This window comes from Scaptodrosophila lebanonensis, unplaced genomic scaffold (assembly GCF_003285725.1).
Source record: "Scaptodrosophila lebanonensis strain 11010-0011.00,11010-0021.00 unplaced genomic scaffold, SlebRS2 tig00001410-arrow-pilon, whole genome shotgun sequence".
Classification (NCBI taxonomy): domain Eukaryota; kingdom Metazoa; phylum Arthropoda; class Insecta; order Diptera; family Drosophilidae; genus Scaptodrosophila; species Scaptodrosophila lebanonensis.
The window spans coordinates 1,597,569-1,611,032 of NW_022060738.1; the positions used below are offsets into that span (position 1 = coordinate 1,597,569).

Here is a 13,464-nt window from a genome sequence, read left to right on the forward strand (position 1 = left end):
AATGAAGAACATTTTTGGGAAATTACGTTAATTTTATTTTTAGTGGGTGGAAGAAAACATTACTCGGTTAAGAAAAGAAACCTGATAGTCAGCTTACAAAATTATGGTAAAACATATAAACAGATTAAAACAAGAGAGAACGCTACAGTCGAGCAAGCCCGACAGTGAAATACCCTGTACCCAGGTAAACTTTCGACACTGAGGTATATGCGCCCATAGCAGACGCAAAAATTAAAAAAAATAAAATAAACGTCATTTCTCGGACCTAGGAGAATCTGGATACCAACTTTGCTTGTTCCAGCTTTTATAGTTTCTGAGATCCTTGCGTTCATCCAGACGGGCGGACGGACATGTCTAGATCGATTTCTCTCGTCATGATGATTCAGAATATATATACTTTATGGTATCGGAGATGCTTTCTTCTGCATGTTACATACTTTGCACAAACCTAATATACAATTTTTACCCTACGGGTACAGGGTATAAATATAGATCCATACAGTGCCACTCTGGTATTCAATGCTATCAACTATAAAAACAAGGCACAGAATCGAGGTTGTGAGCTTAAACCGACTGTTTTAGAGAATAGACGTATATGTTTGTCTTCCATCAAACACAGAACACAAGCCAAGATACCTCAAAAAGACAGTTAAACATGGTGGTCTGAGCATTATGGTAAGGGTTTGTTTTTCAAATACTGGTGTCGGTCCTATTCATATGATTAATGGCATCATGGACAAAACCGTGGATGTGGAAATATGCAAGAATACATTGTTATCATATGTTACATGTTGTTACCATATTATAAAATGCCTTCAAAGAGGACATTTCAACAGGACAATTATCCAAAACACAGTAGTAAGCTCGCCAAACTCGCCTGGTTTGCGTTTGAGAAGATCGACGTAATGCGATGGCCAGGGAAGTCTCCGGATCTAAATCAAATCGAAAATTTGTGGGGAGATGTTAAAGGAATAGTAAAAACAGCAAATTCTTCAAGTTCAAGAGGCACAGGCCCGAATCCCTATGAACCGTTGCCAGGATCTCATTAATTCCATGCCCCGTCGGCTGTATTGAATAACAAAGGATTCACAAATCAATATTAAGCTCTAATAAACATGTAGAACATGAATAATGAAGATTAGTTTTGTTTGTATATAAAATCATGAAAAACAAGAAGGCGTTTAAATGTAACGGGATTTTTTCGGTTTTATAATGCTTTCATTCCAACCATTCTAAAAAGTTATCGGTTGTTTAATTTGGATGCCTGGAAGTGTCTCGAAAAGAGTTTTGAAAGAGGTGAGGTCCGGCACTGCTATTGCATTGAACACATCTGTATATATGTATGTATGACTAAGCAGTGCCTGCAGCTGTTGTTATTGTTACTGCTTTGCCCAGGTACAGGAGACATACACAGGCACTCACAAACCCACACATACACGCATACTTATTCTACACCTTACTTTAGCTTCTCTATTTGTTATTTTATTTGCCATGCACCGTTTGACATTAATACTATGGTGCATAACTATAGCCGCACATATGCTTTCAGTATTTTTGAAAGAAGTAATTGTGATACAAAAAATATACGAATACCGTCCGTTTGAAAGATCACCAAAATATCAAAAATGAAAATAGCTCATTTTGTGAGATTCACCAAAAAATTGGTCAAACTTAGTGCAAAATTTTATTAAAATTTAAACATTCATTCACGGCGACAGGCGATAGAAGTGAATCATCGTGGCTCGATTTATTTAATCGATGTTTAACATTTTTGTTTTTGGAGAGTCGATTGATCGTATAAAGTGAAATGCATACGTGAATTAGCACATTATTACTTTAAAATGTCAGTGGAATTGTCTGATCCTCTCGAAAACGACAATAAAAACAAGAGAGAACGCTACAGTCGAGCAAGCCCGACAGTAAAATAGCCTGTACTCTTCACAAAAAAGGAAAATTAAAAAAGAAAAAATTAAAAAATAAATTAAATTATTAAAAAAACAAGATAGAACGCTACAGTCGAGCAAGCCCGACAGTAAAATAGCCTGTACTCTCCACAAAAATGAAAAAATTAAACAAACAATAAAATTTAAAAAAAAATTAAATTATTAAAAAAATGAATGAATGAATTAATTAAAATAATTAATTTAATTAAATTAGAATACATGTTTATGTTCAGTTAAAACAGCATACATTTACATCACGTACCTATGCGTGTTTATATGCGTTTATGTATGCAGCACAACGTTGAACCAAAGCAGCAACAACAACAACAGCTGCGGGCAGCGCTGCCGACAGAGGCAGCGCATGAGCAGCGATTTTATTTATGGCTATAACTTTGTTCAGAATTGACCTATCATGATGATGATTTGATCAAGAATATATATATATACTTTGCGGGGTTTGCCACGCCTCATTCTGTGTGTTACATACATGCGCACAAAACTAGTATAGCCTTTCACCCTTTGGGTACAGGCTATAATTAATATTGTTCAGCTTTACGATTAATCGATTTTATTTTTTGCAAAATCTGACAGGTTCAGACAATATCGATTATTTTGACACGCTAGGTCGCAAACGAATAAATGTTCACAGACAAATGAATGAAAATAGCAAAACGTTTTTAAGCGAACAGCTGGCATTTTATCTTTGTGTTCGTTCGCCTGACCAAAAGGAGAGGACCAAGTTTGTTTACATTCCAGATTATACTGTTAGGTTCATGCACGCATCTTCATACCACAGCTGATTTTTGTTTACATACATAATTTCAATTTCGCCAGCTGGTCTACTTGCTGTGCGTTTATGTGCGCCTGTTACCGTGCTATTGGTGTACTTGAAAAACGTAGTTCAATTTGGCATCAAAAATCATCGAAAACTACGAGAAACCTACCAGGTAGTCATAAATAAGCAGAAGGCAAATCAACTGCTGACTCGCTTGCTTGTTTATTGTAATGCAGCGGTGGCCACGATATTTTTTAACGGGAGCACAACAGCTACATCGACAACGAAAATCACCGGTGAAGTTGAGTAAATTCTAAGAAAAATCTAGCAACAACACATGCACTATGTACGTGTATTTTGTTTTTGGAACAATCTGCTTGTTCGTCTCGCTGGCGTCAGCTACATGTATTTTGTTTTTGTAAGTTATCTCGGTATCAGTCTTTTGCTTGTGTGACTTATTGACGTCACTTTCGTCACACAATATCTTGCCGATCCAGCAGACAAAACCGTGAAGTAGAAGATTCACTTCAAAAAACGGGAGGGCCTAATCCGAAGATAAGTCATAATTAGCATTGATTGCTAAGCCCTGATGAGCCTAAACGAGTTAGCGACTGAGTGCGTCTCAGAGGACCGTTGCAAGAACTTTAAAAAAGTCGCAAACTATTGGGTTACAGAAATTGAAGGTGCAACATTCTTTAATGCAATGTCTTTAATAATTTATTTTTTTTTAAGATAACTGGGACACTCTTGACGTTTTTATACTCTGTACATGAAAAATGTAACAGGCAGGAGGAGGCGTGGCAGACCCCACAAAGTATATATATTCTTGATCAGCATGACAAGATGAGTCGATCTAGCCCTGTCCATAACTCCCGTATTTCATGGAACTTCGAACTCAAACTTGGCAGACTTGGCAGTTAGTGATTATAAGTCCAAATGTCAAGTTTTATAATGATAGGCCGATTTAACAGAAAGGTATAGCCATATATGTATATATGACCAAGCAGTGCCTGGAGCTGTTGTTGTTGTTACTGCTTTACACAGGCATACACAGACACACACATTCTACACATATGTACAGAGTACTTCAATGTCGGGACACCCGACTTTAGTTCCCTACTTGTTTTACACTGTTAAAGAGATTCGAGAAAGAAACACTCTAATTTTGATGTATGATCGTTATTGGTTTGGGGAGCGTTTTGCGATGTGAGATGCTTGGAGGTGGCATTTCCAAGTAATCAAATTAACTCCACCGGGTACGTGGAGATGTTAAAAATGAATCTCTTGCCTTTTCTGCGATATCGAAAGCCCAAAAGGTATATTTTTCAACAAGGACAACGTACTAATGCATGTCCGCCGTGAGATGCATTCTTGTCTCAAAGCCAATAAGGCCAATACTTTAGAGTAGCTTGAATGTTTTTCAGACATGAATCCAATTGAGAACTTTATTATTATTTAACAAGAGAGAACGCTACAGTCGAGCCTCTACTCTCCACAAAAAATTAAAAAAAATGTATTTTAAAAAATGTAGTTAATTAATTAAATTAAATACAATTTATTTAATACATACATAGAAGACATGTTTATGTAAAGTTTCATAAGCATACATTTACATTATCGCGTCTATGCGTGTATGTATGCAGCACAAAGATGAACAAAAGCAACAACAACAACAGCTGCAGGTAGCGCTTCGGGCAGAGCTACAAGCAGAACATGGGCATCGATTTTATTTATGGCAATAACTTTCTTCAAAATTGACCTATCATTATGAAACTTGGCATACAGACACCCAATCACTAACTGGAGGTATTTGCACCTGAGTACAAAATTCCAAAGTTATGGAAAAAGCACGAATTGAGAGGGAGCGGGGGGTGTATCAGGGTTTTTAAGAGTTGAGCTCGCTCGATTTTAGCATTCCTTTCTAGTTACTCTGTTTGTCAGTGTTTCATTCGTAAATAAATAAAATTATAAAATCTAATTAAAAGCAAGTAGGGAAGCTTTGAAATACTCTGTTCAGAATAATTATAGAAATTAAAACAAATAAAAAAGTTAAAGTCCGGTGTCTCGACTTTGAAATATTCTGTACATATGTTTAGAATAATTATAGAAATTAAAAAAATTAAGAAAATTAAAAAAAAATTTTGATCGATTTTACCTCTCATTATTCGAAATCACGTAAAGGGTGTATAATTGCACATGTACAAAGAAATTGCGTCTATGTGAGCATGTGAATGTCTATGCGCGTCTAATCGAGTGGGTATGATCATGTTTGCAGTCAACCAAAGCACCAGCATCAACAGCAGCTGCGGGCAGCAAATATATTTATGGCTATAACTTCTTGTATCAGCCAGTATCGGCATATCATAGTGAAACTTGGGGGTATTTGCAAAATTTATCGACTGGAAGTGAAGTTATTGCGTTTTAAGTGTCAGTATGTTTGTGTTATCGTAGCCTCGAACAAAGAGCCAACATTAAATTTTGTTTTAAAATTGGTAAAACTTTTACCGTAACGTTTCAATTGATGGAACAAGTATATGGCTATTATTGCCTATCCCGTAGCAGAGTGCACGAGTGGTTTCAACGTTTTCAGAGTGGTCGTGAGGACATAAATTACGATCAACATGTGGGCCAATCAAAATTCGTGATCACCGAAAATTCCATCGAAACTGTAGGTGAATTAATCAAAAATCAGCCGAAATCATTATTGAAATTAATGGAAATTGAATTGAATATCTCCAAAACATCGATTTATCGCATTTTGACAGAACATTTGGGCTTACGAAAGGTGTGTGCACGGTTTGTTCCGCACAAATTGACTGACGACCAAAAATTGCTCAGACGATCGACGCTTGTGACCGATTATTTGACCAAAAATTACATTTTAACCATTAACCACTCGCCGTATTCACCTGATATGGCACCGTGCGACTTCTACCTTTTCGGAAAAATGCATTTGCCATGAAAGGAAATCGTTATGCAGACGTAGAGGCCATTCAAAAGGCTTGCACCGGCATACTGGCGGCCATACCGGCCAACGAGCTAAAACACTCGTTCGACATGCTTTTGGAGCGTGCAAAAAGCTGTATTGAAGTGGAGACTATTTTGAATAAAATAAGTTGATTTTGCCGAAAAACCCATTTCTTCTGTTTTTTTTTTTAATTCCTGCTTGGAACACACCTTGTATATATACTTTGTGGGGTCTGCCACGCCTCCTTCTGCCGGTTATATTTTTCAGTTTGCGCAAACCTAATATACTCTTTTACATTTCATGTACAGAGTATAAAGAATCGCCAAACAACTGCTGTGAAAATAGCCAAAAAAAAAAGTTGGTATGGATTTCAATGGTCATGTCAGAATCAATAAAAAATCAGCTTTTACGTTTAAATTTCGCTAAAAAGCCATTCGGATTTTGGGAAAGGGTCATTTTTGCAGACGAAAGTAAGTTCAATCTTTTTGGTTACGATGGAAGAGTGCTGGTGTAGAGAAAACCAAGAACTGAACTCGAAGAACGAAACATGGTACCGACTGTAAAGCATGGTGGTTGAAGAGTTTGGGGGTGTATGGCAGCAACTGGAGTCGGCGACTTGGTATCTTTTGATACTGAAATGGATCATAAATATTATATTCAAATTTTAAATGACCATTTAAGACAAAGTGCCGAGAAATTGTGCCCAAACATACAGCCCTGATAGAAGGCTGTGATTGTTATACAATTGCCCTAAAGTCATCAAAACGCCACTACAATCAACTGATCTCAATCCTACTGAACAATTGTGGGACCGTCTTGAGAAACAGTTGGGGGCCCGATGCTTTTCATACAGAAACGAAATGAGAGACGTATTATTAGATGAATGGTCCAAAATCTACCCTAATTACATAAAAACCTTACTTAACTCAATACCCAGGCGCTTGGAAGGTGTTATTAAACAAAACGGAAAGGCGGCAAAGTATTAAAATAATTTTTTCTTTTCTTTATTTTTTTTAAATTAATTCAAACCCCAATTGTAGCTAAATGGTATATAATACACTAGCAGGTCTTGCCCGTCTTTGCTGGGCTAAGTAATATGTGCTTATAATTATAAGTTTATTTACTATATGATAGTCTTCTTTCGACACTCTCTAAAGTTTTTTAAAGAGTTTATATTCCAAATAGCAAATATAGTACAATGAGTACTATGTATGGTTATACGTACATACATACATACATACATACATACATATGTACATATCTTCGTTACGCACCGGGCGGAATGCCAGTCCTCACTTAACTGTGTGCTTCCTCAGCACGTTGTACGCACGGTCGAGTTATCCCCGAAAAGTCCGACGCGGGACATTTAATTTTGATTTATAAATCGGGACGTCCCGCCAAAATTAGAGCGTTCGGCAACGCTGATATGTACATACATTTAAATTTTTCATGCAGGCGTTATCCGCCTATATGATTGTTGTGAATGTAAAAGGTGTGTTTCTGCTTTTGTAAATCACATGAATACACTCACAAAATAGGCTTAACGGTAAATGACTCTTAGATTTGTTCAGAATACATTTGTAGCGTTGTTAGCTAACACTAAAACGGTAAGTCGCTGTAAATATGCGATCAGCTGAGATGCTAGAGATGGGCATGTGTCGGATGCTCTATGTGCTAGAGCATCAAAATTATCGATAGTTGAATCCGTCGATACAATGAATACTTCCATCGAAGTTTGGATGCAATTCACAGAAAATTTAAATAATTTCTTATAATTTATTGAGATCAATTAGAACAAATCATATACAAACATACATATGTACCTCTGCCCGCAACGCGAAGCAGAATATGCGTAGGTCCGCTTTCGGTTTCAGCTTTATTATCGCTTACGCAGTCGTTGCCTAGCGACGATAACTGTAAATTTTTGGCATTTTTCTTTTGAAATTAACAGGCGTAAATGATCAAAACGAAAGAAGAAGCGCGAGCCAATGACTTGTTTTGTTTGTATTCTTTTATAGATTAAAAAAATAAAAAAGGTGATTGGTGGAAAACTGAAGATTTTTCAAACAAACTTTGGAGCTTGAATTTTCCAAAATACCTTAGTGCGCACCTACACTGTGATAGGATACTTGAGCCCAAATTTCAGCTTCTTAGCTTTTACCGTTTGGGCTGTTGACGCGGTTTCCTTTTGTGCCCCAACAATTTTTTTACAGGAAAACTCCCATATTTCAGGCCCCAAGAAAAATGTCAAAAAACAAAGTAACCAGTTTTACTTGGTTTTTTTCTGGGTGTATACAAAGTTGAAGATAATTAGATGTAAATTGTAGATTTTTATAGCCTGTACCCAAAGGGTGAAAGGCTATACTAGTTTTGTGCGCATGTATGTAACACACAGAAGGAGGCGTGGCAGACCCCACAAAGTATATATATTCTTGATCAGGATGAGAAGACGAGTCGATATAGCCATGTCCGTCTGACCGTCTGTCTGTATGAGCGCAAGGATCTCAGTAAGTACAAGAGCTAGGATAACCAAAATTGGTATCAAGGTTCCTATAAGCCCTAGGCAGAACGAGTTTGTTTATTTTTTCTGATACACCCCCCCACTCCCCCGCAATTCGTATTTTTAGGTACATCCAGTTAGTACTAATGTGTCCGTGTGCCAAATTTCATCATGATAGGTCAATTCTGAAGAAAGTTATAGCCATAAGTAAAATCGCTGCTCATGCGCTGCCTGCAGCTCTGTCGGCAGCGCTGCCCGCAGCTGTTGTTGTTGTTGCTGCTTTTGTTCAACTTTGTGCTGCATACATACACGCATATGAACACGCATAGGTACGTGATGTAAATGTATGCTGTTTAAACTGAACATAAACATGTATTCTAATTTAATTAAATTAATTCATTCATTTTTTTTAATAATTTAATTTTTTTTTAATTTTTCCTTTTTGTGGAGAGTACAGGCTATTTTACTGTCGGGCTTGCTCGACTGTAGCGTTCTATCTTGTTCATACAAACTTTGGAGCTCGATTTCCATTGAGTCCAAATTTCAGCTTTCTAGCTTTTACCGTTTGGGCTGTGCGTTGATCACCAATCAGTCAGTCAGGACAAACTGTTTTATATATATAGATTAGACAATTTTCAATGCAATTTCAAAGATTAAACATGGTGCACTGCAGAAATATATAATTTTAATTATCTATTTCCTCTTTGAAATATAACGGAAAGTTGATTTCCGTCCCATGTGAACGATTTAAAATTTTGCTCTGTGTATCTAAAATGTTTCCATGTGTTCGAGAAGATTCTCATGACATGACATACATACATATGTACAAATGTATGAAGATTACCATTTTTTACATGAGTAGTGTGTTTTTTGTTCGGCATTTGAATGGAAACAATTTTAAACTTTGTTGATTCTTTTTAGTTTTTATACCCTGTACCCAAAGGGTACAAGGGTATATTAGTTTTGTGCGAGTGCACATGGAAATCACAGAAGGAGGCTTGGTAGACCCCACAAAGTATATATATTCTTGATCAGCATGACAAGCCGAATCGATATAGCCATGTCCGTCTGTCCGTCTGTATGAACGCAAGGATCTCCGAAAGTATAAGAGCTAGAATAACCAAACTTGGTATACAGATTCTCCTGAGCCCAAGAAAGGATGAGTTTGTTCATTTTTTCTGATCCACCCCCCCACTCCCCCCTATTAACGATTTTCTATAACTCCCGTAATTCTTGGAATTTTAAACTAAAATTTGGTAGACACATCCAGTTAGTAATTATATATCCGTATACCAAGTTTCATTATGATAGGTTGATCAGAAAGTTATAGCCATATAACCAGGCTCAATGTACACATACATACATATGTACAAGTACACAAACACGCATAAGGCACGATTCTGATGTAAATGTATGTATGCATGCATGGAATATTTTATATTTTAGTTAATTAATTAAATTAATTTAGTTAATTAATTTAATTAAATTAATTTAGTTAATTAATTAATTAATTTAATTTCTTTTTTGTGGGGTGGTACAGGGTATTTGAGAGTTGAGCCTGCTCGACTTTAGCATTCCTTTCTTGTTTAAAATTATTTTTCCAAAATTAAAGTAAGATTTTACTGTTTTTGCTTAATAAACAATATTTCGATTCAATTTGTTCAGAAGAGCATTCTAAACAACTATAGGTAATTGCAAAAGCTATTTAAACTTGGCTATGTTGCTCTAAACAGATGGTTCTTAATGCTCTGAACCTGCGGTGGGCACGAAATTTCAAATCGAGAGCCCTATACTAACACCTACAACAAAAATCACCGGTAGAGTTCTGAGTAAATGCTATTGAAAATCGAGCAACAACAGACGCACTACGTGTATTTTGATTTTGCATCAATCTGCTTGTGCCTTTGTATTTTGTTTTTTTAAGCTCGCTCGCGATCGATCTTCTACTTGTGCGTCTGGATGGATGGCTCAGTGGACAATCTTATGCATCCAACCAATGTGAAATTTATGCAAGAAATTTTGGTTGTTTTCACTTATTAACCAGACATGGCATGTCACCCATAATATATATTTTGTGGGGTCTGCCACGCCTCCTTAAAAATGGCATAGATATAATAAAGTTTAATAATTGCCCAACATAGGACAGATCTTAAATAAAGATTAAAGATTTACAAAAAACAAGTATAGAAGCTAAAGTCAGGTGTCCCAACTCGGAAATACTCTGTACATATGTGTAGAATAATTATAGAAATAAAAAATATTTAGTTTCAGTTAGAAATTCCAAGAATTACGTAAGGTTTGTGCGGGAGAGGGGGAGGGAGGAAAATTCCAAAATACACATTTTCTGCGTATTCACATAGTTCATCTGGGACTAAAATTTGATGCTCCTAGGTCTTATAGTCTCCGAGATAAATAAGATTATACGAATGGTATTTGCGAACATCCCCCGTAGGGGGATTGTACTTGTATGTCTGATTGATTTTGCCCCACTTCCCCCTATTGAGGTTTTCCGGATTTTCCATTCGTATAATCACCTATATCCCGGAGACTATAAGACCTAGGGAGACCCTCAAGCTGGTCGCATAGGAATATATCACAGCAATTGATGAACTAGCTGATGACTAAGTCGCCATCCGTCTAAGTCAACGGCTGGTTTTAATTGAGTTTAACGCGTGGGCGATAGATTGATTGGATCAATCGTTGACATTTGAATTCATATCCAGTCAACCAGAATACTTGGACGTATACACGGCCAGTAAAAATGTTGCGATGTTTTGCACGATTGAGAAGAAGCCTACATTATCCCATTTTCTGGTGGAGATATGAAATCGCAAGAGTCTGCTCCAAAATTAAACAAGAGAAAACGCTACAGTCGAGCAAGCCCGACAGTAAAATAGCCTGTACACTTGACCTGCCTAGGACTTAAGGGAACCTCGATACCTAGTTTGGTTATTCTAGCACTTGTACTTCCTGAGATCCTTGCGCTCATACAGACAAACGGACGGACGGGCATGGCTATATCGACTTGTCTTGTCATCCTGATCAATAATATATATACTTTGTGGGGTCTCCCACGCCTCCATGTGTGTGTTACATACATTAGTATAGCCTTTCACCCTTTGGGTACAAGCTATAAAAATACATTCATGTACAGTTTCAATAGAATACATTTACTCCAATATTGTGCATTTGTGGAGTGCAGAGCTAAACTAAAGCAGCAACAACAACAGGTGGAGGCAGAGATTAACTTATATAACTTCTTTTATATTTGACCTATCATGATGAAAACGAGGACGCATAAGCACTAACGGGATGTAATTACCAAATTTGTTAAAAACTCCAAGAATTACGGGAGTTATGGAAAATCACTAACAGTGGGGGAGTAAAAGGTGCGGCAGAAAAAATTCACAGTGTATTTTCTCAGGCTTAGGAGAATCGGGATATAAAGTTTAGTTATTCTGCTTCTATAAATTAATTTACTCTCTCTTTAGTACATTTCCAATGTAGCCTTTTAATTATCTATTAATATCGTGTAGATTAGTACTATGAAAATTCATATTGGTTTCGACTTTGTTAATTTACATTCTGCGGGAAAAACATAATAGGCAAATATACAAGTAGATTATAGCTCAAGTTTACGGTAGCATTTGCTATTTTAGGTTTCATCTGATTTTGCTGGGTCAAAAGTACGAATATACAAAAATGGTGAACAAGCCGTGTTATGATTAGGCTTTTACAGCCGCAAAGCTTTCAATTGTGGGGTACATCGTTGGACAAACTTTTAATTTCTGCGTAAACCTATAAAGACTATGACACCTAGGACCTCCACATAAAAGGCAATAAAAATAAATATAAGGAGCAGAAATAGTAACCAAATTTACTGAAAATCCAAGAACTATGAATACAAATATACTATTCCATTCGAGATATAAACATCACCTTAATTAAAACCAACTGTCAGGTCCTTGTCGCGTTATTCAAGCTCAAGCTCACCGTATAAACATATATTTTCATAAGTTAAAGGAGAAAATTCTGCGCTATATTTGACAAACCCACATACAAGCAATAATACTCCCAGCATTAAAGTTTTCGAGAACTGTTGGCATTCTTTCGGGAAATAGGTGTTAAAAAAGGGGGAAAAAAATTAAGTCCACTTATATAAATACTGTAGTGTATTGCCAATAAAGAAAACCACACCAAAAATTTCGAATTTCTCTCATTGCTTCATACAGTATATACTTGAAACTTCGATTAAATTCAAAATTGATATAAATTAGGTATATGTAAATAATATACAGATATACACATACATGTATTGAAAACATTTGTTATAATATAACTATGTATATGTTTGCTAGTACATATGAATATAAACGATAATATTAGTATTGCATTCCATTTTAATTTCTTTACTGGAGGGCACATACGACACTGTTTTAAGCAAATTTTCTTACATCTAAACCAAATCTCAGATAGAGGGACACTTTGGTGACAGTTGGAACACGGAAAATTAAAAGTTTATGCTAAGGCCTTATAATGAATGGAACATGGATGTAGTGTTTACGAATGTACTTCGACTTTATTGAAACCAAATTTAAAGTATATAAAACCACTTTTCCCCGGTATGAATATTACAACAAACATTTAAATTTTTATCAACTATCAAGAATTTAAAGTGTTCATAAAATCAGAATATAATTCCACGCATTTATTTTTTTACATAAAAACCTTTTTACATACCAAGTCTAAGTATCCACTTTTGGGTCTTCATGTTTACCATACCATATTAAATACATACATACTATATGTACGTACATTGACATGCACGGCAAGTCCCAAACTTCACATTATTTTTTCATTAGACGACGCTAAACTCTCCGCGCGTACGGTGTCGAATTAAATAATTTGTATGTTTCAGTTAAATCAGTTCTAAACACACCCTGATTTTATTCGGACCGAAGTATAGTAATAGTTATAGAACACATTTAATAAAGAACAACCTAACTTAATTTGATTCAATGATACCTATCGTCCAGGGATGGATTAGATTCCAATGCCAGAGTTGCTTCTAAGTAAATAGAAAAAGTCTATCGCTTTATACTTATGTACACATTAATTCTATCTTGCTTCTACCTGCAAATATAATCTAGATATATATAAGAGCAAGACAAATTATAGTATTATATAATTATTGGACACTAGTCTTAAATATGAAAAAGTATAGCATATGATCGTATGTCACTGTTCCCCGGAAAATATCTGCGACATTTTTCCCCAG

General features: G+C 36.0%; 1 protein-coding gene across 3 annotated transcripts in view; it reads right to left on the bottom strand.

The window, feature by feature from the left end:
• LOC115630404 overlaps window positions 1–13,167 on the bottom strand; it is a 53,705-nt gene extending 40,538 nt beyond the window's left edge. The window contains exon 1 of one of the 3 annotated variants that reach the window (XM_030526934.1): window positions 12,927–13,167. The gene's annotated coding sequence lies outside the window, so the exon portion shown is untranslated. The remainder of the gene's footprint in view (window positions 1–12,926) is intronic. The other 2 variants (XM_030526933.1, XM_030526932.1) reach the window with 2 other exon arrangements.
• Window positions 13,168–13,464: the final 297 nt, after the last annotated feature.